Here is a 27,495-nt window from a genome sequence, read left to right on the forward strand (position 1 = left end):
ATGCCTGCTTCGATATTTTTTGCATCTTTTTTATAATTTCTACTTTTTGACAATCCTCAGTCAATTTTGGAAGTGTTAAGTTCGGTCCATTTTCTAATTTTGTAAAGACTCTGCGCCTGATTTCTGCATCTTTTCCCGAGGTTAACCCTTGCGCAAAGACAAGACATTTTAAATTGTCTGCTGCTAGTTCAGACAACTTAAAGCCATCACAGTGTTTGTTCTCTACAGCTGCGTAGGTGACAAAATCGTCATTATCGTCTTTTACCACATTCAAACATCTCCAACGCTTATGGAAGGGATGTTTTCGGCGAGAAAAGTTCTGTTAACAAATTTACCGTCTCATTGAATGATAAATCTGCTGTTTTCCGAGGCAAGATGTAATCCACGAATTTATCATGCTCAGCCGTTTCCAATTTTCGTAGTAGAAGTGTGGTTTTCTTTTGATCAAACCAGTTGCTGCAGTCAATATTTAAAAAAATCTTCATAACGCCGAAAATACGCTGCGAATGATTTTTCCTCTTCCTCGTATTTAAAATTGTCTATTGTGTTCCATATTGTATTCTGAGAAAATTCTGATTTGCTTTCCGCGTTCGCATTATTTTTAACAATTTCTGTAAGTAACTCCTCTGTTCGTAATTGACGTTCCGCTAACTGTTTTTGCAATTTCTTTTGCTGTTCTTCGAATCGTATTTGACGTTCAGTCCAGTGTTTTTCGGATTGTGACTGACGCTTTGCGGCATCGATATGGAACTTGGTCAAATGTTCCAACGCTACTTTTAATTCGTCCATTTTGCTTTGTCAGCATTAGCAATTTCAAAACGTTCGCTGAATTTTACAAAACCGTTTTATTCTTTTTTATTTTTCCTCCAGACAATAAAACGAACAAAAAAAACATAAATATATAAAAGTTCATTGTCTAAAGAAAATAAAATCAAGTGTATATTTTTCTCCAAAGGAAAAAAAATAACGCCCGATTTTAGCAGCGAAAACCACAAGTGACGAATTCTTTTTCCAAAAGTATAAATTTACCTTTCTAAGTCGCGAACCCTTTTTCTTTTTGCGAAAGTACAGCGCTATCTTTAAAAGTCGTGACGAAGTTTTTTCTTTTACACTCTTTTTTCCCCCGTAATGATCTGCGTTTTTTGAGTTTTTTTTGTTTTTGTTTTTTGGGTTTTTTTAGTTACCATGAACCTTTCAGTTGCAAGGGTTATGTTAGACACTTCTTTAGGCTTGATAACATTTGCGTTCGACGTCGTTAGTATATTTAGAATACTATTTCAACCCGAAATTTTTTTCCAATGGTTTACTGGTTTCCAATGTCGTCAGTGTTTAGTTTTTTAGAACACTGTTTTTAAACGTGAGTACGTTCTCCGAATCCAATGTCGCCAGTGTTATGGCTTGCAATAAGCCACAAAGAAAACAGAACAACAGAATAGAGTTTAAGCAATGTATTACTGGAACAACAACGTAAAAAGGTTACGACTGAAAAGAGTAGTAAACGTCACCGAGCAGGTGAGGGTCGCTCTGGTGTTTAATCCACACCTGGGATCAAAAGGTCTATGGTTTATATAATGGATAGAACAGTCCATTTGGAGGGTGATTTCCCCACAACAAATACATAGACATATCACACATACAAAGTGTGTTTTATATATAAGTAGAGATAGTTTCTTAATACTTTTATAAAATAAAGGCAAAATGGGTGGGAGCGTTTGTATATGTCCATGAAAGGCTTTTTGCAATGGGTTCTCGCGATGGTTAGCTTCCATGAGAAGTTTTCACATACTTCACAGATTATAATATCTCAGATTCGCAAATGGACATCGTTTCTATATATATATTTATTTTGATCGAGTTTGAAAAAATCCCTACTGCCAGAGTGCCCCCTTTTGTAGTGGTGGTGGGGGAAACTGGTTTTCTACCACATTAAAAACGACCTTGTGTCTAATTTGCTTTTGTAAGAGCTTTAAAAGCAACGCCATTTCTGCAAGTGATCTTTTATTTTTGATTGACTACGTTAAATTTGAATGCTTTAGACTTTCGGTCGCATCATGGAGTAGCAGTAAGACGTCAGATTTTCTCTTACTTCCTTTTCCGCTTTCGCATCAGGGGTTCGAGCCTGCCTACCTACTACTACTTTTTTGTTTGTTTTTTCTCAACAAACACCAGGGCAACGCCGGGCACCCAGGCTAGTATTATATGAAAAAAAACTCCTAAATCTATTGAATTTACTCATCATATTTCCCCCGATATCGAGTTCCTGTACAACAATCGGCTGAATTGGTTGGTCTGTCACTTCTGGTTTGTTTCTGAGTACCTTTTCAAAATGTGCTTTCCCTTTCGAACATGCATTATCCGGAGTGTTTGCCTTTATTTAGCTTTGGCAGGTCGTTTGCGCCCAGATATCTCATTTACTACTTTCCAAGCCAGATAGGATTGTTTGTTATCTGCTGCATTCTGGATTCGATCTATTTGTTCTTGAACATACTTCTGTTGTTCTGATACGTACATCATACTAAGCTCTTGAAGCGCCTGCTTCCTTAATTTTGTATTCTGTCGAGTGGGGTATTTATGTTTGCTTTTTGATTATGTTTTTTTTAACTTTTCTCATTTTAATATTATTTTGTCATTTTCCCACGGTACTTTTCGCTTTACCTTGGGCTTCAGAGGTATACACTTCTTTGCTGCTTCTTGGTGCGATCTAACGAAGTTTTCATAGGTGGTATTAGCAGTTGGTTCCTGCTCTTGTGCTTGTAAAGCATCAAATCTGTTTCGCAGTTCGAAGATGAATCTCTGTTTGATCTGATTGTCGTGTGACAACGTTGACCAGTTGTAGGGCTGTCTAGATGATTTTTAGTTTTGTTCGCTCATAGACTTAACTTCAACTTGGAGGTTACAATCCTATGATCAGTAGACACACCATAGAAACTACTATAAGCTTTACAGTTATGACAGCTATTGATCCACTTCTTATTCATAAAAAGATAGTCCAGTTGTGCTTTGTCTCCATTTGGGGATTGATGGGTCCAGAGCTTACCGGGTATTTTCTGAAAACGGGTATTCATGCATTATAAGTTGTTTTCAAGGAGAAAAGTTAATAGATACTCTCCATTTCAGTTTGTTCCATCATGGAAAAATAACTTATGCTTGTTGTCTTCCCGTCCTATATCTGCATTCATGTCACCCCCGATAACCAATAAATTATGTTTGGGGACTGAGCGCACTATTGCTGAGAGTTCATCCTGGAAATTCAGGATCTCTTGTTTGTCACTGACGTTGGTTGGGCTGTAGCAACAAATAACAGTAGTAGCAGGATTACCATTGAAGTTAGCAAGAATTATCCTTTGTGTTATCTTCTCAGCACTTTTCAATGATTTCAATGCTCGAGGGAAAAGCAGAAGTCCTACTCCCCCAATGGTACTATTTATCGAATTTTTCCATGCTGACGCTGATACTAGTGTCCAGCTGTTACCAATTTCATGGTACTTTATGTCCATGTTGTTGTGAAAGAGACGGTGCTCTTGAATACACACAATATCGATATCGTGTTCGTTGGATGAAGCAACAAGTTCTGATATTTGAGATGAAGGTTGAAGCGTCCGTACATTAAAGGTGGATATTTTGATGGTATCTCTACATTTTGCTAGCCTAGGTTTTGGTGCTGTAGTAAACTTGTTGATAGCTGTGGTTAGTGCCGGTACACCAAGTAGCGACCCTTGGTTACCCATGTGGCGGTCGATGCGGTATGGAATTCTGGTTTGATTTAGAGTTATATTGAATCTTTCGATAGCTCGGATAATATCACCTGTGAGAGCTACGTCTACAGGCGATATTGAGAAGGGTTATTTTAGAATGGAGGAACTTCTAAATGTACTAAAGAATACCAAGAATCGTAAAGCTGCAGGCTTAGATAACATATCTCCTGAAGTATGGAAGACGGGTGGTTTCAATAACATACTTCTTAATTCATGCATGTATATAAACAAAAAGCTATTCATATATGGAAGAAAAGATGCATATTTACCTTCCCCAAGAAGGGTGACTTAAGCATACCAAGCAATACAGAGGAATAACACTCACACCAATTGCAGCAAAAATCTACAATGCCACGCTTCTCAACCGTATCCAACCAAAGATCGAAGAAGTGCTCAGGAAGAACCAAAATGGATTTAGAAAGAATCGCTCTACTAGTAGTCAAATACTTACTGTTAGGAGACTAATTGAAGGAGTCAAAGCAAAAAAAAACATCGAGGCAGCCATGATCTTTGTAGATTTCTCCAAAGCATTCGACTCCATACATAGAGGAAAAATGACAGCATATTAAATTTATGGGTTTGTCTTTCTGAGTTATAACAGTTGTAAATGGTTTAAAATCGGCTGGAAGTCCCTTGAGGGTCATTGATATCAGCAAGCTATCGCTTATTATTTCACCTGAGAGTTTTAAAGCATTGGCGGTTGTTTCTGCCCTTATAACGTAGTCGGTAATCGTTTCATCCTCGTTATGTTTTAGAGACGTTAGTTCTGTATATAGGGATATTATTTTCGGTTTCCCTTTTGATAAATAATGTTTTCTTAATATGTTCAATGCTTTCCTTCCATCATCCAATGCGTCTTTTATAATCATGGACAGACTTCTATCGTCTAAACATTGAATCAGTTCTGCAAAAACAGGCGCGTTCTTTTCGAGAAATTCGGGATCGTTTGGATTCTCTGTTGGCTTCTCTTGTATGACTTTGTGTAGTTTTCGAATCCTTAGATATTCCAGAAATTTTACCTGCCACAATTCGAATTTAGATTCCGATCCGTCAAAGAAAAGACAGTGGTTGGGCGCAGAACCTGTTAAGTTCTGAGATATTGTGTTGAACAAAGATGGCGGCGGAGTTCAGATCAGTAACCAAGATGGCGGCCAAGAATCAAATGCGGTCTGTGCCGTAGTTAACGGCGAACTGATTGAATTCAAAATTCGACAATTTTTATAATAATTTTTAAACGTTTTGATTGGTTGTTTAGCACAGCCGTTGGTTATAAAAATGATTGGCGAATCCATTCGTCTCATACCCCCATCAGGAGTCAAAAACATTTTACAATATGGCATTCCAAATGAAGTCATTAATGCTATCATGATGCTATATGAGCACACTCGAGCAATGGTCAGGTCCCCAGATGGGGACACTGAATTTTTCGACATCCGCACTGGGGTTCTACAAGGAGATACTCTTGCCCCTTTTCTTTTCATTGTCTGTTTTGACTTTGTACTTCGCACCGCTGTTGATATACACAACATGCTAGGCTTCACCCTAATTGAATCCAGAAATAGATGTCATCAATCAGCACACATAACTGATGCAAATTACACAGACGATATTGCTTTGTTCGCGAACAACACTGCTGATGCGCAAACACTGTTACGTAAGCTAGAAAAGTCTGCAAATGACATTGGTCTCCACATAAATGCGGATAAGACAAAGTTTATGACTTTCAATGTGAAAGAAAAGATCAGGGCTTTGGTTGGATCACCACTGAAAGAAGTCACTGAGTTTACGTATCTGGGCAGTAACATAGTTTCCACAGAGAGAGATATCGGCATTTGCATCTCAAAAGCATGGACCGCATTGGATGGGCTACATTCAGTATGGACTTCGGGACTGGCTGATAAACTGAAAAGGCAGTTCTTCAAGGCAGTGGTAGAGTCTGTCCTTGTTTACAGTGCTACAACCTGGACACTCGCCAAAAGATTGGAAAGAAAACTAGACGGCACATACACCAGTATACTAAGAACAATATTAAGTATATCTTGGCAAAATCATCCACGAAGCAGCAACTTTATGGCAAGCTACCTGCCATATCTAATACCATCAGAGAAAGACGCCTACGATTTGTTGGTCATTGTCTGAGGAGCAAGCATAAATTGGTGAGTGATGTATTGCTATTGACTCCACAACACGGACGCACAAGCAAAGGACGACCTAGATCCACGCACATCCAACAAATAGCACACGATGCCAACTGTGAACCTGAAGATCTGAGGCAACTGATGGAAGACAGGAATCTCTGGAGAGGAAGAGTCACATTGGTCCAGGCAAGGAGCCCGTCATGATGATGATGATGATTTCCCTCAAAATGGATAGTAAATAGTAATTTGATTAGTCCCTACCATTTCTTCTTGTCCGCAACTTCTCTCTCACAGACATGGTGTTGCTAGTCTCAGGCGTTTTTTTTATAAATCTTATTATGTTGTGGTTTCTTCCAAATTGTCTGATACATTCTCTGCTTCATTTGCTCTTGCTTGTTTGACTCATTGCTTTAGTGCTATTTTGAAACCTTGTTGTAATATAATGTGTATACAGCTTCCTATTCCAGTAGCTTCTTACCAAATACTGCATGCTTGTGGAAATCTCTTCCTGCTGACAGTTTTCCTTATATTTATAAGCTTGGTATTTTCCAGACTAACGTTAGTGCTATATAGTTGGCAAACAGATGAGAAAATTTTCTGTTATTTCTCTGTCTATCAGTTTATCTAATTATCAATGTATCTATCTAAATATCTATTTATCTAGCTATCTATTTATTTATCTGTTTAGCTGTCTATCTATCTATCTATCTATCCATCTATCTGGAGAAGTAAACGAGAGATGTGAGACTGTATGTTTTGTTAAGGTTATCAAAACATACAAAAACAAGTCACACTCAGTAAACTGGTCAAGTTTGCACCGGAAGCTCTGAACGGCTGACCGGTGATGTGTCATTTGTCACATGTTCTGGTTTGCTGGACATATCGTTGGAGTTGAAAAGAAGACACGGAGGAAAGTGGATGGGTAAGAACACCTCTCCCATGATGGAGATGACGTATCTCAGAATAAGTATGGGAGAAACCCACAAGCAGATATCAACTTCCACCCTTTTGCATTACGACACCTTGGAAGACAAATGAAATATTATAGAAAATCTAAGAGGGCTTGGTCATGTTTTAGAAGTTTCTCTGATTAAAAAAAGATCTAGCTTCCCTAAGATGGTTGGAATCCTTCAGAGGGTTGGCAGAAGAAAAGAGAACTTCTTTTCTGCTAAAAACAGCCTATCCTACCTTGACAGAGTACAAAATAGACGTCGTGACTTAGTGGGGGATGCCCTTTTCTCTTCCATGCAACCATTCTCCCACAGAAGAGACGTTGCGAGCCTGTCTTTGTTTTATTGTTACTTCCATGGCAAGTGCTCGTCTGAGCTCCAATCCCTCGCCCCCTCACCAATCTCTTATGATAAACACCCGTCTATCTAAAACCACTGTCAAAAATTTTCATGACTCTTTATCTGTGCCAAAACTAAAATGTAGATTCCATGAACAAAGCTTCTTTCTTAGAAGAGCATGACAGTGGAACTCTCTTCCGTCTGCCTGTTTCCCACCTGAGTACAACTTGGATATCTTCAAGTCCAACGTAAACAAATTCCTGATGAACCGCCCCCCCCCCTTAAGTAAGACACTTTATCAAATCTCCAATACTAACGATTACTATGATACAATCCCATTGTACACGCAATAACCCTTATTCCAAAGTGGCTTCCGGGTCTTGATAAGTGGTGACTTCCATGTAAAAAAAAAAAAAAAAAAAAAAGTGGTTACACATCTGCCAGATTGTAGATTTCGCCCTTCTAAAAGACTACTCTGTGAATATCAAGGAGATGGAGAAGCGGAGTAAATATGCAGAAGTGGCTAGAGAGGTCAAAGGGATATAGTAGATGAAGAGAGGTCAAAGGGATATGGTAGATGAAGAGAGTCAAGATATTGCTAATAATAGTGTGAGCACTAGGAACACTCATGAAAACTTTGAAAAAGGATGGGAGAGATTGGAATCAGAGGGATGGCAGAGAAGATACAATGCCAAACAATAATAAAAATGGCTGAAATAGAACACTTAGACTGATCACGAACCGTAAATAGACTGTTATATAGATAAGCCACAAATGGTTCAGACAGTGAAGAACCCCATAGACATTTAGTGGCATGTATACACACTCAAACACCGTCCCACTATATAACATACAACGTTTTGGTACTCTATAATACAACATGTTAATTTGGCATGACAACGTAACATCAGTAGACATCTCCTATCTTTGCAATGATCATCTTTTGTTATTGTTTGCTCCTAATATCAAGTGACTTCACGCCTTGTCTGTAGCGTTTTCTGTAAATAAAATCGGGCAACTCGACCTGCAATAAACTCCATATTTGGAGAGCATGCATAAAAGATGCAAATCTGTAATAGTGAAGAAGAAGTTAAGATTTGGAAGAAACAGCAAGACCAGAAAGAGGAGTTATTCTCTTTTGTAGCCAAGAAATAAAAGCAAGTGCCAGAAGCATCGGACCAGATATGACAACATTAATCTACACCTGGCTGAGTGTTGCATTTATAATGATACAGAATGCAATCAGGAGATTTCTTGTCCGGTAGAGAGAACCTACTTTCTCAGCAAGACACTTGGAAATATCTTCCAGCATTTCCACTTACATGAATGCCGTGTTTCTGTTTGCATCTCAATTTTATTCATATACAAAGTCTCCTCAAATAATGTGTATGAAGGTATTCTAATAGTTATAAACCGTTTAATGTATTGACTTTAGTTTGGTTTGGTTTGGTGTGGTTGTTTTACGGCATATCAACCCTTTTCGGATTATTTAATGTCGAATCCAGTTATTTTGGAAACAGTTTTTATGCTTCAAGTTCTTTATATCTTCAATTATTTATTTATAGAGTTTGGTTTGGTTGTTTTACGGCATATCAACCCTTTTTGGGTTATTTAATGCCGAATCCAGTTATTTTGGAAATAGTATTCATGTTGCATCCAATTATTTTGTAGAAGTTTTTATTCTTCAAGCTTTTTGCATCTTTGATTACTAGTTTGTAGTGTTTGGTTTGATTGTTTTATAGTGGATTTTGTTTTTGTTCCCTACTCTGCAGAACATGAATGAGTTTTGCAATGAGAGAGGGAAAAGGGTTACAGCATTAATGTTTGGTACATTTTGAGTTAGGAAACCAGTCAGGAGGTTGAGGAGATAGAAAGAGAAAGGGAAAATTGGAAGAAGGAAATGGGGGAAAAGGTGGCTTGTTGTTGTTTTTGTTTTTTTAGTCTTGCAGAGCATAACTAAGTTTTGCAAAAGGAAGTAGAAAAACAAAAAAAAACATCAATGTTAGGTGCATTTCGTCTCAGGAAGCCAATATCTTCAGACAGCCTGATCTGGCAGAACCAATATTGATTTTAAGTTGATTGAGGGTATAAGAGTAGAAAGGTCATAATACACATTTAAAGACGCTGATAATAAAATTAATTAATTTTTAATAAATGCAAAAACTACTTGGGGTTATTTCAGAATGTTCATAAATGGAAAATTAACCCGGACATGTTCTGGTCAATACACTTTTCATGTCGTGTAGAAATGGATCTTGAAACGCCCTGCAACATTTCTGCCATTCTTTTTCGATTGCTGTTCTCACGTGTTTTGACATTGCAGTGTCAATCGCAAACTGATTTGAACGAACGTTAAAAAGCAGACGTATTGAGTAACTTACCCTCTTTCTTTCTCTGCTTCGTTTGGATTCGTTCTTTTGTCATTCTTAAAAGCAAGTAAGTTTTCACAGGAACGTGTTAACTCAAAATATGTTTAAACAATGAAAATCGTTTAAAACCCCAAAAGTAACAATCATATGTGAAATCAACAGGCCGATGCAAACTTAGAAACTCTTATAAAACAGTGGCTTGGTGAAATGAAACCAGAGTTCTTGCAGGCGACATACGCGATGCACCTAGAATCTCCGCATCAATAACGCCCATCCTAGAAGATTGGCATTCCTTTAAACACGCTGCTATATCTCCAGTGGACTCAACCACTTAGAAGGTAAATTTTCCCTCTCTCTCTCTCTCTCTCTCTCTCTCTCTCTCTCTCTCTCTCTCTCTTTGTCTATCTCTCTCTCACACACACACGCGCGTACACACAAATGGAATTTTGAAACAGACTTTCTGATGTTTTTCTCTACTTCTTATTCAAGAACTTTAAAACTTCTCAACAGACTTTAGTATTTCAAAGTATATTATATACATCAATGTAAAACTTGATGATATAAATATATTTTGTTTGTAAAGAAATATTTTCTCGCTTTCATTCCACAATTCCCGTTGTTAAGTTAGAACTTACTAATATTGGTGAGCCATTTTTGGTAAGTTAAAAATACACAACCTAAAGCCAGGAGTGGCACTACAATACGCTTGGATTTTTGCGACATTCTTAAAGATAATGTTTAAAGTGGGAAACCTGAATATTGAACAAAGATGTGGCCTAGTATCATAGTAAATGTTGCATGACGTTGATAAGTTTATTTCTTCATGATATGAAAAGCGTATTGCGCTGAACGGGTTGGAGTTAAGGTTAGGTTTATGAAAATTGTGAAATTACCTCAAGTAGCCTTTACTTAAATTAAAAGTTAAATTTCTATGGTTTTGTTAATTTCATTGTATCATTGAAACACTACCGTGTTTGAATATATGTTAAATGACAGTTTTACTCATTTAGAACTGCTTTAAAGCTTCACCACTCACTTATTTTGCAAACAAACTTCAAACAATTTTTACACCTTCTCAGATATATGTTGAAATTAAAATTTTCAACTTACGTTCATTAAAACAAAAGTTATAATAAAATTACTGGTGTTCAAAAGTTCTCAGAATTAGTCAAGAACGTGAGGGACAGTTTCTTCTGATTTGCTGTTGTTTACCATAGTAACTTTTTCATCGTCTACATCTTCATAAATCATAGCGGGAATGTCCCTCACATGCCATCTTATTTGGGTTATATAGAGAGATTTAACAAAAGTGATGCTCTTTGCCGTACTGAGGATGATAATATTTCGCTTACACCCTCGCCCGTTAATTCTGTTTCTCTCTTTTTTACCCTTTCTTTCTGTTTATTTACTTAATTACGTCTTTTATCTAATTTTTTTATTTAGTCAATTTAGGAAGTTGGTAATTATTTTTTTATGAATTGTTGACAATGCATATGATATTGAACACAAAAAAGAAAATATTGTTTCAAAGAAAATCCTGCAAAAATCATGGATTATATAGAGAAATGTGAATATGAAAAGTAATACGGTTAAGATTAAGCTTAGAAAAGTAAAAGGACTAGTTGTTTAAACTGGAAAAGAAAAAGACAAGATATTCTAGTAAAAAATATAATAAATTTATTACTTAAACCATTGCAGTATTAAGGATTTATATATAATGTTAAATTGAATTTTAAAAAAATCTTTATGCGGCTATATTTTAAGTTATTAACTTATTATATTTTTTACTAGAATATCTTGTCTTTTTTTTTCTAGTTTTAAAACTAGTCCTTATACTTTTCTAAGCTTTATCTTAACCATATTACTTTTCATGCTCGCATTTTTCTATGTAATTATTAGGGCTGTGACAACAGAATATCATTTTTATTCTTTTATTCAATCTTGTGTGTTGGTTCAAGCATTCTGATACATTTTAACGTCTATGTAACACTCTCTCTCCTTTCAGGCAATTTGCATAGTATGTTCATACACACCATAGACACGTATGTAAATTAGATAACAAAATAATAGGACTCGTTACTTCTATATGATCCATAACGATAATGTAGAATTAAAGTGGTTTAATATTTTTAGTTATGTAAGAAGAATTTATTAATATACTAGCAGGAGTGCCCGGCCTTGCCTTGTTCGTAAAATATATTTAAATATATTTCAATTCATGCAGATTTCGTATTTATTATTATAGAACCAATCCTCTATTTTATATTATTATTGCACAAAAGTAATAGAAATATTTCGTGGAGTATATATTAGAATATATAGTACTGATTTACGACTTGGGTGCCATCAGCTAGAATCGAGATCAAATATTCAGCACTCCAGCTGCGTTCCCTACCGTTTGAGCTATCGACAGATAGATAAGAAAGATTTAAAATTAAACAAGTTCAAGCTATGAATGAAATTGTGCATGCGCAAAAGTAATAGAAATATTCGGCAAGTTAAAATAAACATTTTTGCATTTCAACTTGCTGACATATTTCTGTACGCGTTACACATACATGCAAACAAAGATTTCACTCGTTAGAAACCATCGTTGGTGTATGATTACCATTTCCTGTTAATTTCAGTGTCATGTGACCAGTAGTTTAAGAATTTATTGGTTAAATATTTACACAGACACACACACATAATACACCTACTGTTTTATCTATATATTAATACGATAGCATGTTTGTTATTTTGTGCGTTTCGCTTACATCTTTTTTCTTCAGAGTCGTTTAATTGGTTTGACCTTCCATTTCTTGCAATAAATAATTTTATCAAGAATTATTCATAAGTTTTTGGTTTGGTTTCGATTATAGCTAAAGCAACTCAAGTTATATATATATATACATATATTTTTTTCTTCATAAGTTTTGATTTCGGTATCGATTCAAGTCGATGCACCAAAGTCATGTGGATATATATATATATATATATATATATATATATATATATATATATATATATATATTAAATCACAACTTTATAATACATAAGAACTAACAGAAAATTGACTCTATAATAATATATACGAAATCTGCATGAATTAAAATTTCATATTTAAGCGTATTTTACGACCCGATTGTGCTGGTCGTCCCTGGTAGCTTAGATAAATACTTTTGCAGTTTTAATAAAAGAGCTACAATAATATCAGGGAGTCTCCATTCACGCTGAACATGCCAGAGAATGGCATCAATATATTACATATGAAAGAGTCCGCTGTGGAATTTCCACAGGGTCCGTTAGTACTAATTATGATAGTTAAATAGAGCAAAAATTGCCCGCTGCAGGAGCCAGACTGAATGTCGTTCTTTTTGGGTGGCTTATTTTTTGCTAGTTTCATTAAATATTTACAAGACAGAGTAGGCCTTGAAATATTTATGTTCCGAATAAATTATATCGCTGCAGATATAATTTATGGATGGATGCGACTTGCTTAAGTTTGGTTTAATTTGTTTTGTTTTTTTGTTTGTTTTTTTTTTTACGCAATTTACATCAAAATATGCAAATATATAACAAAATGTGCATAATTCATAAAATGAATACTTATTTTTTGGTTCTTTTTTTTTTTTTTTACTCACGTATCATTTGATTCAGAAATAAGAGAAAAGTACTGTTTTTTTTGTTTATTGTTTGTCTTTCCTTTGGAGATTGGCGAAAATTTGCATTTTAATACAATTTACAGCAAACATTTAGATTATATGTCTTTTAAATTCATGCCAGGGGAGCTTGCATCGAATGTTATATTTTTAAATCAACTTCAGTTGATTTGATATGTTTGTTTTATAAGATTTGCATGAAAGCTTAGCTGATAATGAAGTGTTATTATGATATCTAAAAGTTTTAATAATATCAAGCAATAGCATTACATTTCAACCTTGTGGCCTACATGAATGACAATCCATACCTTATTAGCTGCTTTCTCTAGTACGCGCCCTCTTTTTGTGATACTTACAGACTAAGGACACGCCAGTTCTTTCATATCTTGAAAAATAAAATTTTCCGCAAATACGTAGATTTTCGAATCTTAAACAACATAATTTTTTATGTTAAAAATTGTGGCCATAGTTTTGCGCCAAAAATATGCGTGCACATAAACGTATAATAAAATGCATTCGAGAACAATATTTATTTTAAAATAAAACATTAAAAAGTTCAAAATTATAAAGTTCTATTTATATTGTTTTAAATTAAAAAGTTTGTGAACAATATTTCTTTCAAAATTATTAAAAAATCTATTTCTGTTGTCTAAAATTAAACTGTTCTATTTATATTGTTTATAATATAATAAAAATTCTGTATATATTGTTCAAAACAAATAATTGTTTATCATTTAAAGAAAATGTTCTGTTTAAGTGCACGCATATTTTTGGCGCAAAACTATGGCCACTATTTTTAACAATAAAAAATTATATTGTGTAAGATTCGAAAAACTACATATTTGCGGAAATTTTTCAATTCGATATTCGTTTTCAGCATAGTCAACCCCCCCCCCCCTAGAAGTCGACATTTCAAAGGAAAATGCTCAGGTGGAAACCAAGTAAAAAAAATTGTCATTATCAAATTATCATTTAAAATTATAAAATGTTCGGTACTTATGTATTTTTGTTACCGTGATAAAAAATTTTGAAAGCCATTCTTAACATGGGAATAGGAGGGTGTTTTGTAACAATTATGTGCTTCTACCAAATAATTTATTTAAAAAAAAAGGTGCTTCCTGTTTACTACAATAATAGCAGGGTGTTGGCATTTTTGTGGATGTTCAGCGTAAATGGAATTTTGAAAGCTAACAGGTTATCAAATGTCAGCAGGGGGCGGGGGGGGAGGAATCTTATGATTACCCTGGACGGAACAAAAACAGTTGCTACGCCACTGATACTATATATACATAATATATATATACCAGCTGGACCTGTGTAAATTCCACAGTGGACTCTTTCATATGTAATGCGCAGCAAGATCACAATATTAGAGACGGAATCCCTAAGGCAGTATCTCTGTATAAAGTTCAAAAGTTCAAGAGGTCCAAGCAGATTTGACGGTGAAAGGAAAGCATATTTACTTGCAAAATCGAGAACTTGTTGAAAGTTGCAATATATTTCTTCAGTCAATCTGTCTATGACGGACAGCATTTCCCGTCTTAGCTCAGTATCAACCCCCAGCGCTGTATCACCATCCATTCGTTTCTTTTTGCGGACACGACGCTCCAAGCTTACCCCATTTCAGAGCACAGTTTTTTTTTCTTATCTATTGCAATGTCCACCATCTTTTCTCTATTCTAAATAAGACAATCTTTTAACGCCGTCAGCCAGACAGAACTTTGTTGCAGATCCAGCCATTTCGTTTGAAGATACTTCTGGGCATCATTGATTTCTGGGAAAATAGTTTTCCAAAGGCTCATAAATAAAAGAAACGGAAACAACAGCACCGAGTTGAGAATCAAAGATGCACCTGATCTTGTGGTTGCATTTTTTCCTTCTTCCTTGAGCTCTTCCAGGGCAATGACTTCTAATAATGTTTTATCACAGCATTTACAGCGTCTGCTCGACTACCCCATCTAGTTTCTACAGTCCGCTTGATACTTAGCCCGGTCAACTGAATCAAGACGTCCCAGTGATGTATAAATGCAGAAAAGAACGAGAATAACTGATCCAGTTTGCCAAAAAGATGTGAACCGCTACAGAAGCTGCGTATACACAAGCCAGATTTGGTGAATTGTCTGTGCATCGTACAAATAGCGCTTTTGGGTTGATTTCGGAGATGCGTTTCTGCACACCCGATCGGTGGGCTGCAATAACAACGGCATTTTCAAATGCCTGGCCAATACAGTCACCAATCTGGATCATATCGTTCTCCAGTTCTCTCCAAATCAGTTCAGAAATTTCCTCCGCGCTTTTACCCGTTGTCTCGACGATCAAACAGAGAAACGACTCCTCCGCCTTCACTTCATTTTCGTCAATTTTTACGTTGCGCAACACATCACTGATCTCGTCCTTTTGATAGCACTCTTCAGGAGTGCTATCAAAAAAGTATGCAAAAATACTTGCTTTCCTTGATCTGATCGATGATTTTCTTTCTCACCTGCTTTGCCAAAATGTTCACAAATTCATTTTCAATTTCTGGTGACAGATAAGAAGTAGCGATTTTCTTTCCCAGGTTAACTTTCATCAAATGTTCACCAGGCACAGGGTTATACTTGGTTAATAAATTTACAATTTAAAAAAAAATTGTCTCTGTTTTCTTGACGTCTTTAATCATTATGGATGATAAATAACAACACTATAAACATTTTTGAATTTGGGGTGTCTATTTAACCATGTTTGGAACATTCGGGTGACTAACGCAGGGTTAAAGTGTACTATTATTAATCTATAAATATAAAAGCGAAAATGTATGTATGTTTGTATGTGTGTTCGTTTTTTCTGTATGTCTACAAAAGGCTTTTTTCAGAGAAGCGGTCGGTCGCTTCACAACTTTTTAAAACTTTTTATACCACATATAAATCGTAATATCTCACAGTTAACGACGAAGCTCGCCTGTTTATTTAATTTGCTCGATTTCGGGAAGATAAATATTCAATATTTGTCGCTCGCCGCATGTGTGTTAGTCTTTTTCCTATAACATCTTGGGAAAATAAAAATCCCGCAGTCACACTTGACCTCATTAACTCATTAAAACGGGCACCTGCCAAATCCAAGTAATTAAATAAATTCAAACGTGTTTCCATTAGCATCTCGCGGTGGGGCAATGGTTAACGTCGCACTTTTTTTTTCACACTTTAATTTACAACTTTGCCTCAACGGTTCGGGTTCGATCCTCATACTTACTTTTTTTTAACCCCTCCCCCACCCCCGGAGTTTCCACACACACCTCCAAACACCCGGGAAACGCCGGGTACCCCTCGCTAGTCTGTTGTAAAATGCATTATTATATGGTTTATCTCTATCTATACAAAGGTAAATATGCGTATATGTTTATATATTTGTATGCTCAGGGTACACTCCTAAACTAACTAACAGATCATTACGAATGCTGGAACCCAGCTGCTAGAGGTAAGGAGTCGTAATGTGGGTTATATTTAGTTTAATTTTGTTTCATGGAAAGGAATAAAAAAAAACGGGTGTGAAAGCTCTTCGTGGAAATTTAGTTAGCTACAATGTTTGCTAAGTTTTAGCAACAGGTTTTAGACATTAATGAGCAAATAAGAATTTCTTTACGTCAAAGATGGAAAGTACGCTTGAAAATTGTTCTTTAAAAAAACAAAAACTTTTTTCCAAATACATTTTGTATTCTAACACGTCACCAAATAAGAAATAAACAGAGAAAAGGTATGAACATATACACTTTTTATATTGTTTTTTATACTAACACACACACACACACACACACACACACACACACATATATATATATATATATATATATATATATATATATATATATATATATATATATATATATATACCAGCATGGATACCCAGCGTTGCCAGGGTCGACATGAAGTTCGGTTTGGCCTCACCTGCTATACTAAAAAATATTGACCAGTTTTTCATTATTATATGTCAACTCCATCGTTACCCCAACAAAAATTTTAAAAAATAAAAGAACGAATGAAAACACGAAAATGTAATCCCCCGTTCCGAAAAAAGAAGTACGCGACAAACCTTCCACCAGATATTTCGGCAGAATGGATATGAAGTCTCCAGATATTGAGCCTCTTTTATGTCTATATTCCAGTTTAAGCGAATTTCTTTTATGCTCCCTCAGTCTAGAAAGATTTGTTATTACGGTTTGTGGCAACGAAAATAAACTTTAAATAATTCAGTTTCAAAAATACCAAAGTAGAATCCGTGTTAACCGAACTACACGCTTTTATGTTATAAAAATGATGAGTTATGACTTATTGTGTTATTAAAAGAAAAAAAAAATTAGCAGTTACGATGTCAAAAAAAATGTGAAGAAAAAAAAACTATCAAAAAAACGTAAATGAAAGTTTTTTGTTTTTGTTTTAAATAAAGAATCGTAGTTGAATTGGATGTTTGTTTATTTTAAAATAAAAATCCACTGGATTGCGAAATCACGGAAATTATTTTGTTTGAACTGATTCCAAAAATAATGCTTGAAAGTTTGTGTGAATTATTTTTAGTTTGATTATCCGCTGAAAAAGAAAACAAAAGCAAAAAGAAGAAAGTTAGCGTCCAAGGGAAGTTACTCAAAACTCAAATAACTGAAATCAGTGTATAAAAAAGATCGATGTTGATAAAATAAATTAAATTAAATGTGTTCTCAATATAAATCACATTTAAATAATAAACTTAAATAGAACACTTAAAACAATCCTCTCACTATAAACAATAACTTACACATCGCTATTTAATAAATCGATTTCCCTTAATGTAATATGTAAATGAAGTCATCTCTTAATCGTCTATTTTGCTAGAATAATACTATATATAAAAATGAATGAAGTATTAATGAATGAAGTAATGGACCTTTTGTGTATATTAATCAAATTGTGAACAAACAAATTAAAAAACAGACAGGAATACAAAATTATTTATATAGATATATATATATAATTTTTGAACTCCTTTTAAAATATTTTTGGGGTATAAAATTCGTATAACCTCCCCTTTTGAAAATTCAGATATTTGTGGTTTGCATTAATCAATTAATCAAGATTTCTTGAATATCAAATTGTTTCGAAGACCCTTCAAAGTTTATACATTTTCTAGAATGAAAATCATATAATGTATTTTAATCAAAATTAGAATAAGGATTCTAGACATAAGGTTTGACAGTGTTATGACAGGGATAATGAAAATCTGGGTGTGCCAAATTCGAATCCAATTCGTTTTAACATAAACACTTTCATCCAAATCATACTTGGCCTTGTGTCTAACTTCAGAAAAAGTAGGTAAAAGTAGGGTTTGGAGCATTATATCCTAATTCCAAACTTTGTAAGAGGACAAACCTGGTGAAAAACTGTTCTGTTTGGGGGAATAGTTTTACCGGTCTAGAGCGCTTCTCGCATAGGTATCAAAAGGAAATATGGTTGGTTTTAGATGTATTAAATATAGCAAGTCTTTTTTTTTTTTGTTGCCTTCTGAACAAGATTCTGTCCTTCAGAAAAGAGAACATCTTCAAGAGCTTGATAACCAATGCTCTTCAAAGTGTTGCCAGAGACATTTGTGTATTCTGCATAGATGTCAACGAATATATGTTGAAAGACTATTAATGAAAAGCAAGAAGAGGGCGAGACTCACGATAGATCTCTGAGGTATATTGGCATTGATTGGCATTGATTGCGTTAGAGTTCTGCTCCCCAACAACTGCTTTTATATTTTTCTATCAGTGAGAATGACGTTGAAAATAAAACACAATAATCTGCCTTTGTATTCGAAACCGATTTATTATGTTTCACACATTAAAAACTGCATCAATATTTAATTTTAGCAAACATGGTGACACTCAAGAACCTTGCAATAACCGGAAATGGTAATCAGGTCGTGCTTCTTAACTTCCTCTTCACTTCCCTCTTAACATCTCCCCAAACAGTAAAATGCAATAAACGTAAGACGGTTTCTATTATTATTATTATTATTATTATTATTATTATTATTATTATTATTATTATTATTATTATTGTTATTATTATTATTATTATTGTTATTATTATTATTATTATTATTATTATTATTATTATTATTATTATTATTATTATTATTATTATAATTATTATTATTATGAATTTCGTTGCATTTCTTAGCTTTTAAATGAACTAGCTATTATGATATTCATTCATGGTCTCCGTTCAGTTTCGGGAGACAATGGACACCACCTATTATTATTTATTTATTTATTATTTATATTTATTATTATTTATTTATTATTTATATTTATTATTATTTATTTATTTTATTATTTATATTTATTATTATTTATTTATTATTTATATTTATTATTATTTATTTAATTTATTATTTATATTTATTATTATTTATTTATTATTTATATTTATTCTTATTTATTTATTATTTATATTTATTATTATTTATTTAATTTATTATTTATATTTATTATTATTTATTTATTATTTATATTTATTATTATTTATTTAATTTATTATTTATATTTATTATTATTTATTTATTTATTATTTATATTTATTCTTATTTATTTATTATTTATATTTTTTTTTTTTTTTTTTTTACACAGTGATCACCACTTATCAAGGCCCGGAAGCCACTCAGGGATAAGGGTTATTGCAAGTACATCACGTTAGTGAGGAGATTTTATGAAGTGTTTAATTAGGGGGGCGGTTCATTAGGAATTTGTTAACATTAGACTTGAAGACATCCAAGTTGTAGTCCGGAGGGAAGCAGGCAGACGGAACAGAGTTCCACAGGCGTGCAGTTCTAAGAAAGAAGCTTTGCTCATGAAATCCGCGTTTTGATTTAGGCACAGATATAGAGTGGGGGAAATTTTTCACAGTGGATTCAGCTAGACGGGTGATTTTCGTGAAAGTTTGGCGAGGGAGGACCAGGGATTGGAGTTCAGACGAGCACCTGCCATGAAAATAACGATAAAACAAGGACAGGCTCGCAACGTCTCTTCTGTGGGAGAGGGGTTGCAGGGTAGAGAAAAGGGCATCCCCCACTAAACCACGAAGTCTATTTTGTACTCTGTCAAGGCATGATAGGCTGTTTTTGGCAGCTCCTGCCCAGATATGGCAACAGTATTCCATCCTTGGCCGTACTTGGCTTTTATATAGATAGAGAATTGAATCAGTAGTGAGATATCTTCTGGAGCGGTAGAAGGATCCCACCATCTTTCCTGCGACCTTGGCAACAGACTTGATGTACGTGTTCCATTTCAGATCAGGAGTAAAGGTCAAACCCAGAAGCTTGTCAAAACACGGGGCCTCACCCAGACGAGAGCCATCCATCACAATTGATGCCAGCTGGGGATCAGAGCGTTGATGATGTAAGGATAGGAGTTTGGTTTTAGATGCATTAAAGGTAACTAGCCACATCTTCCCCCACTGAACCACGCGCTCGAGATCAGAGGAGAGAGAATCCGAGAGAACTTCGTCATTTACAGCTTTTGATGTGTTGCCGTAGATGGTCGTGTCATCAGCATAGATGTCAACGAATGATTTAAGTATGTGTTTAGGGAGGTCATTGATGTAGATCAGGAAGAGAGTTGGGCCGAGGATTGATCCCTGAGGGACTCCAGCATTTATATTGCAGGCCTCCGATTTTTGTCCATCTACCACTACTCTTATGAGCCTATCGGAGAGAAATGATTTAATGATTGAGAAAACATTTCCAGTTATACCGTAGCTGGAAATCTTGTTATATTTATTATTATCTATTTATTTATTATTTATATTTATTATCATTTATTTATTTCTTATTTATATTTATTTATTATTTATATTTATGATTATTTATTTATTATTTCTATTTATTATCATTTATTTATTTATTATTTATATTTATTATTCTTTATTTATTTATTATTTATATTTATTATTCTTTATTTATTTATTATTTATATTTATTATTATTTATTTATTAATTAATTATATTTATTATTATCTATTTATTTATTATTTATATTTATTATTATTTATTTATTTATTACTTATATTTATTATTATTTATTTATTATTTATATTTATTATTATTTATTTATTATTTATATTTATTATTATTTATTTATTATTTATATTATTATTATTTATTTATTCATTAATTATATTCATAATTATTGATTTATGTATTTGTATTATTTATTATTATTTATTTATTTATTACTTATATTAATTATTATTTAGTTATTTATTATCTATATTTATTATTATTTGTTTATTTATTATTTATATTTATTATTATTGATTTATTATTTATATTTATTATTATTTATTTATTTATTATATATATTTATTATTATTTATTTATTATTTATATTTATTATTATTTATTTATTTAGTATTTATATTTATTATTATTTATTGATTTATTATTTATATTTATTATTATTTATTTATTTATTATTTATATTTATTATTATTTATTCATGCATTAAGTATATTTATTATTATTCATTCATTTATTATTTATATTTATTATTATTTATTTATTAATTATTTATATTTATTATTATTTATTTATTATTTATTATTTTTGATTTATTTATTATTTATATTTATTATCATTTATTTAATTTATTATTTATTTTTTTATTATTTATAGTTATTATTATTTATGTAATTTTATTTAATTTCATTTAATAATGTTTCATAGCCATTTTATTTTTTTGATTTTTTGTTTTCATTTTTGATAGAAAATGTTTAACAAGCATTTTTTTTCAAAACAAATTATGTATCTTTTGGATCTTTCAAGGGATTTTAAAAAGGTTCAAATAAGAAAAATATTTTTTTAATTTTCAAGTATTTTTTTTTTTCGTTTAATACTACTATTCGTTAATTGTGGGTTTATTAATAGTGCAATTTTCAGCAATGAAACTCTAAAGAGCAACGAATTTACTCCACACAATCCTGCCAGGAAATTTACATTTATTTGAAAATGGTAAGACAAAAATGTCTCAAATCAAATTATAAAGTTAGATCCATGTCCAAGTAACCTATATCTAAAATTTCAAGTGTTTAGACCCAAAATTGGCGGAGGAGTTTGGTAGAGTTTTCAAGGGTCAAATCGTTTAACTTAACCCCTGAACACCAACATTTCTGGCCGAAAACCGCTTAAAAAGATTTTCCCAAATCTCAATACCCCTTATGTCAAATCTCAAGTCTGTAGACTGAAAATATTTGGTAGGGAAGTGTACACACAAAGACAGACATACACACACAGACATTTTCACTTTTATATATATACTAACATTTCAGCCCGGCGTTGCCCGGGTGTTTGGAGGTGTATGTTGAACACAAAAAAAAGAAAGTGGTAGCAGGAAGGCAGGCTCGAACCCGTACTTTGAAGAAGGAAAAGAATGGGAAAAAAACGTGACGTCTTTGCTATTACGACCACTGCCAAACCAGAAGTGGTGTAGGTTTAAATTAAGGCTAGACAATAGAAAAGAGGGGATGACTTTCGACAATATCGGCGAAAAGAGTAACCCCTCCCTGTAGAAAAGTGCCCAGTTGAACGTGAAAAATGAATGTTTTTAGTCAATTTTTCGATATTTGTCGTCTGAAAGGTCGAGCTTCAAAACGAGCTTGTGAAAATTCCTCGCCTCTGTCGAAAGTTTTAGACAGACATGCAAACATACGTACATACATTTATATATTTGTAGCTCAAATTTTCGACCCAAACCGATTAAAAACTTGCCCTATTTCTGAATATCCTTTATGTAAAATTTTAAATGTCTGTCAGAAATTGTCTGAGTAATTTGGTAGAGACCGCAGCGGTCATTTTTTTTTTTAACTTTGACCTCTATTATGACCCCTTAACATTTATTGTTTCGGGCTCAAATTCAGTTATAAAGTTAGATCTATGTCCAAGGAACCTATATCTAAAATTTCAAGTGTTTATACCCAAAATTGGCGGAGGAGTTTGGTAGAGTTTTCAAAGGTCAAATCGTTGAATTTTGACCCCTTAACAGCCAGATATCTGGCTGAAAATGGATTACAAAGATATCCCAAATCTCGGTAGCTAGTATATCAAATTTCGAGTCTGTAGACTGAAAATTGACAGAGTTATTGTGTAGGGAAATGTACACAGACAGACAGACACACATTTTCCCTTTTATAGATATATAGATTGATAGATAATATGTTAACATAACATATTATAAAATATATTATACTACTACTACTACTACTACTACTACTGTTACTGTAATAAACATATATAATACTACTACTACTATTACTGTAACATATTAGCTGCATTAATATGTTACAGTAATAGTAGTAGTAATATTAATTATAGTAGATTAGCCTCCTACAATCTAACTATTTTTAACATTTCTTCACCTCAAGAAAAGCATAATGCTACTGGAATATAACAAGTAACCCTGATTAGAGGTCAGATTTGTAAGGGAACATTCTAAATGATTACTTATGAAGTAAGATCTTTGTTCAAATTACATTTATATTTCTGCATGTTGCTACAGTCAAGGAAGCGAGGAGCAGGAAGGGAATTTCAAAGGCAGGTGGTCTAAGAAAAAAGCTATTAGAGTAGTAAGTTCTCTAGCATCTAATGACATATACACTGAAGGGGTGGAATTTTGTTGTTAATAAAGTTGGTTGTGGATATTTACAAGTATCTATGAGTGCAGTAAATTTGTCGGAAGACATTCTGTGGAATCTTAGATATTGTATACCAAATGTGTTATAACTCTGTCGAGTAGTTTTCCAGCCTATAAATTGCTAGAAGACACATACCGAGATAAAAACGGATCAATTATAATAGTTTGGTTTGGTTTGGTTTGGTTGTTTTATTTTATGGCATATCAACCCTTTTCAGGTTATTTAATGCCGTAGTCAATTATTTTGGAAATAGTATTCATGTTGCATCCAGTTATTTTGTAGAAGGTTTTTATTCTTCAACTGTTTGCATCTTCAATCACTAGTTTGTAGTATTTGGTTTGGTTGTTTTATAGTGGATTTTATCGTTTTTCTTCCCTCACCAGCAGAACATGAATGAGTTTTGCAATGGAAGAGAGAAAAGGGGTTACAATATTAATGTTTGGTACATTTTAAGTTAGGAAACCAGTCAGAAAGTGGGGGAGATAGAACGAGAAATGGGAAACGGGGAGAAAGAAAAAGGGGGAGAAAAGGGGGAAAAGGAAGGGCTGTTATTTTCGTTTTAGATTTTGCAGAATATAAGTAAGTTTTTCAAAAGGAAGTAGAAAAACAAAAAGGCATCAATGATAGGTGCATTCCGTCTCAGGAAGCCAATATCTTCAGACAGTCTGATCTGGTAACACCAGCAATTATAATAGAGATTGCTGGTTACTTACGCATTTCAGTTGAACCGGTTAATCTTTGATTATTTGGAAGTTTCTCTAAATTTCTGCCCCCCCCTTCCTTGAAAAATGGCACACAGCAGGTAGTTTACTAGGAATCCAAAGATTTTTGGCTCTTTGAAAAGTTGAGCCTATTTTTCATTGAAAGTATTGGCATGAAAAGCCGTTGATGCTGCATCCAGCTGGTTTGTTGTTTCTTTGAACTCACTCACTGGTCATTTCGGTCAACATTTGCTGCTGTTTATAAAGGATTGAGTTGCACGGCTCAACAATGTTAGCAGAGTCAGTTGATTGAAGGTAAACATCAAAGTTTCCTCACTTAAAGAGATTTTTAATGTATGACCAATCATGCACACGTATATTACTGAGACCTGATGATGGTATTGCTATTCTGTCAGTTGCATACTTCATATATGTGCACAAATATATTACATGTGAGTTAATACAGATTTCTTTCCTTAGAAAAATATCCAAACAGAAAGGTTTTACAATCGTTTAATGTTTTCCCTATATATATATATATATATATATATAAATATATATGTTTTCCCCTATATATATATGTATATATATATATATATATATATATATATATATATATATATATATATATATATATATATAGAGAGAGAGAGAGAGAGAGAGAGAGAGAGAGAGAGAGAGAAATATTATTGAATAGCACGGAATTATTCTGTTTTACAATTTTCCTTTTTATCTTCTCCAATCTCCGAATAGTCCTTTTTGTGTTCTTCTCAAAATTGTATATGTTGGATCCATAATCGCGAGCGCTTTCGACAGAAGTACTTCTATCATCTTCAGGCATATTGTAGAAATAAATGTAGGGATTGTTTTTTTTAATTTACTTATATATATTTTTTCCTAGTCACGTGGTAATTTGTTACAAGTTAAGTGGGCGAATTTATAAAAAGGAAAATTGTATAACAGAATAATTCCATTCTATTCAATATTTGTCTAAATGAGAAAATGCTGCCTAAATATACACAATATATATATATATATATATATATATATATACTCTTTATTTGTTTTTGCATAATATGTTACTACACAGTCATGAGCACGTTTCGGTCAGCTAGCTACTAGTAACTAGAGACATCTTCAGGCGATACAGCTTATGCGAAAGCAAAGATTGCAATATAAATATCACGTCTCCATCGTTATATGAGTTAAAATCAGCTGTACAGCCTGAAGAGGTCTCTAGTTATTAGTAACTAGCTGACCGAAACATGCTCATGACTGTGTAGCAGCATATTACTGCGTATGTAAAAACAAATAAAGTGAATACCCTGCTCTACTTCGGTATTGAGCACTCTTGTATTAACCTTGTTACACTTCATTGGTTACTTAACCTCTGGAATAAAAAATAACCTCTGATTACGTGTGGTTGAGGATTGCGCAACTCTTACCTCACAATTACATGCACAGCTGCCCTTACAGAACGTATCCTTTGTCTTTCAAGACTGAACAGAGGCATCGACTACTGTTATTATTTCTAGTATTATTACTATTACTGTTATTATTATCGGCTCACATGGAGCTTTCACACAAGTCAGCAAACGATCTGATTGGAGACCTGTGGTGTTCTCTGGAAGCTGAGTGACAACAAGTCTCCCTAGACATCCAGCTCTCTCCTCCTCCTTTGATAGCATTTGCAAATAAATCTGCATCATCGCCACAGCTTCTTACCATTGATTTCTCGCTGGCAGTGGCCATTGGTTTATACTGGAATTTGAGTGGCACTAAGCCTCCCCAAGATCCCAGTTCTCTTCGCACTTGTCCAGCGGAGGTCTGGCCAGTGCTCTCTCCTCTATCTTTCCATCCTCCTTGACCCTTCTCGGCTCTTTGGTATCACTTTTTTTTTTGGGGGGGGAAGGATGGTGAAACACTGGAGAGATGCATGATGGGGGGGGTGTAGAACATGTAGATCTGCAGCTTCGGTGTTCTTCATTCCCTGTAACGCTTCTTCTTTATATTGTTTTGTGTTATTCTCCGCATTCAAGGGTTTTCCTTAATATTTCAGCCGTTTTCCTTATCGTTAGGCGTTGTATTTTTGCAGCTATTTCTCTGATTCCAATTTCTGACATTCTTTTATCCAGGTTTTTCGAGATTGTCCCTAGTGCTCATACTATTATCGGTACTATTTTGATTTTTTTCATCATCCAAATCCCTTTTAACTCTCTGGCTAGTTCTGTGTATTTGCTTCGTTTCTTCTTTTCTTTCATACTCACCCTGTGGTCAGCTGGGACAGCAAAGTTTACGATTTGATAGGATTTCTCTTTTTTGTTAATTATTACGACATCTGGTCTTCTTGCTTGAATGGGTTTGTCCGTCTGTATGTCCATGTCCCATAGGATTTTGTGGTTCTCGTTTTCGAGTACTGTTGCGGGTTTATGCTTGTACCATTTATCTGTACGCTCAAAATGCAGTTGTTTGCACAATTCCCAGTGCACCGCCCTCCCCACTTGGTCATTATTATTATTATTATTATTATTATTATTATTATTATTGGCTCACAAGGAGCTTTCACGCAAGTCATCAAAGATCTCTCCTTGAAAACAGCCTGTGATATTCCCTAGAAGCTGAGTGACAACAAGTCTCCCCAGATGTCCAGTACTCTCCATCTATTATTATTATTATTATTATTATTATTATTATTATTATTATTATTATTATTATTATATTATGATCATCATCATCATTATTATTATTACTATTAATAATTTTATTATTATTTTTTTTTCACCATCTGTTTATTCTCTTGTCTCGGCCTTTCTTTTCTACTTAACCTTCATTATTATTATTATTGCTATTATTATAATTATAATTATTTTTTTTATTATTGAAACTATGCCTAACTAAAATGAAGCTGAAAATGCTTCCGAAAAAA

Source organism: Euprymna scolopes, chromosome 8 (genome assembly GCF_053919585.1).
Source record: "Euprymna scolopes isolate OS-2025 chromosome 8, ASM5391958v1, whole genome shotgun sequence".
Taxonomy (NCBI): domain Eukaryota; kingdom Metazoa; phylum Mollusca; class Cephalopoda; order Sepiida; family Sepiolidae; genus Euprymna; species Euprymna scolopes.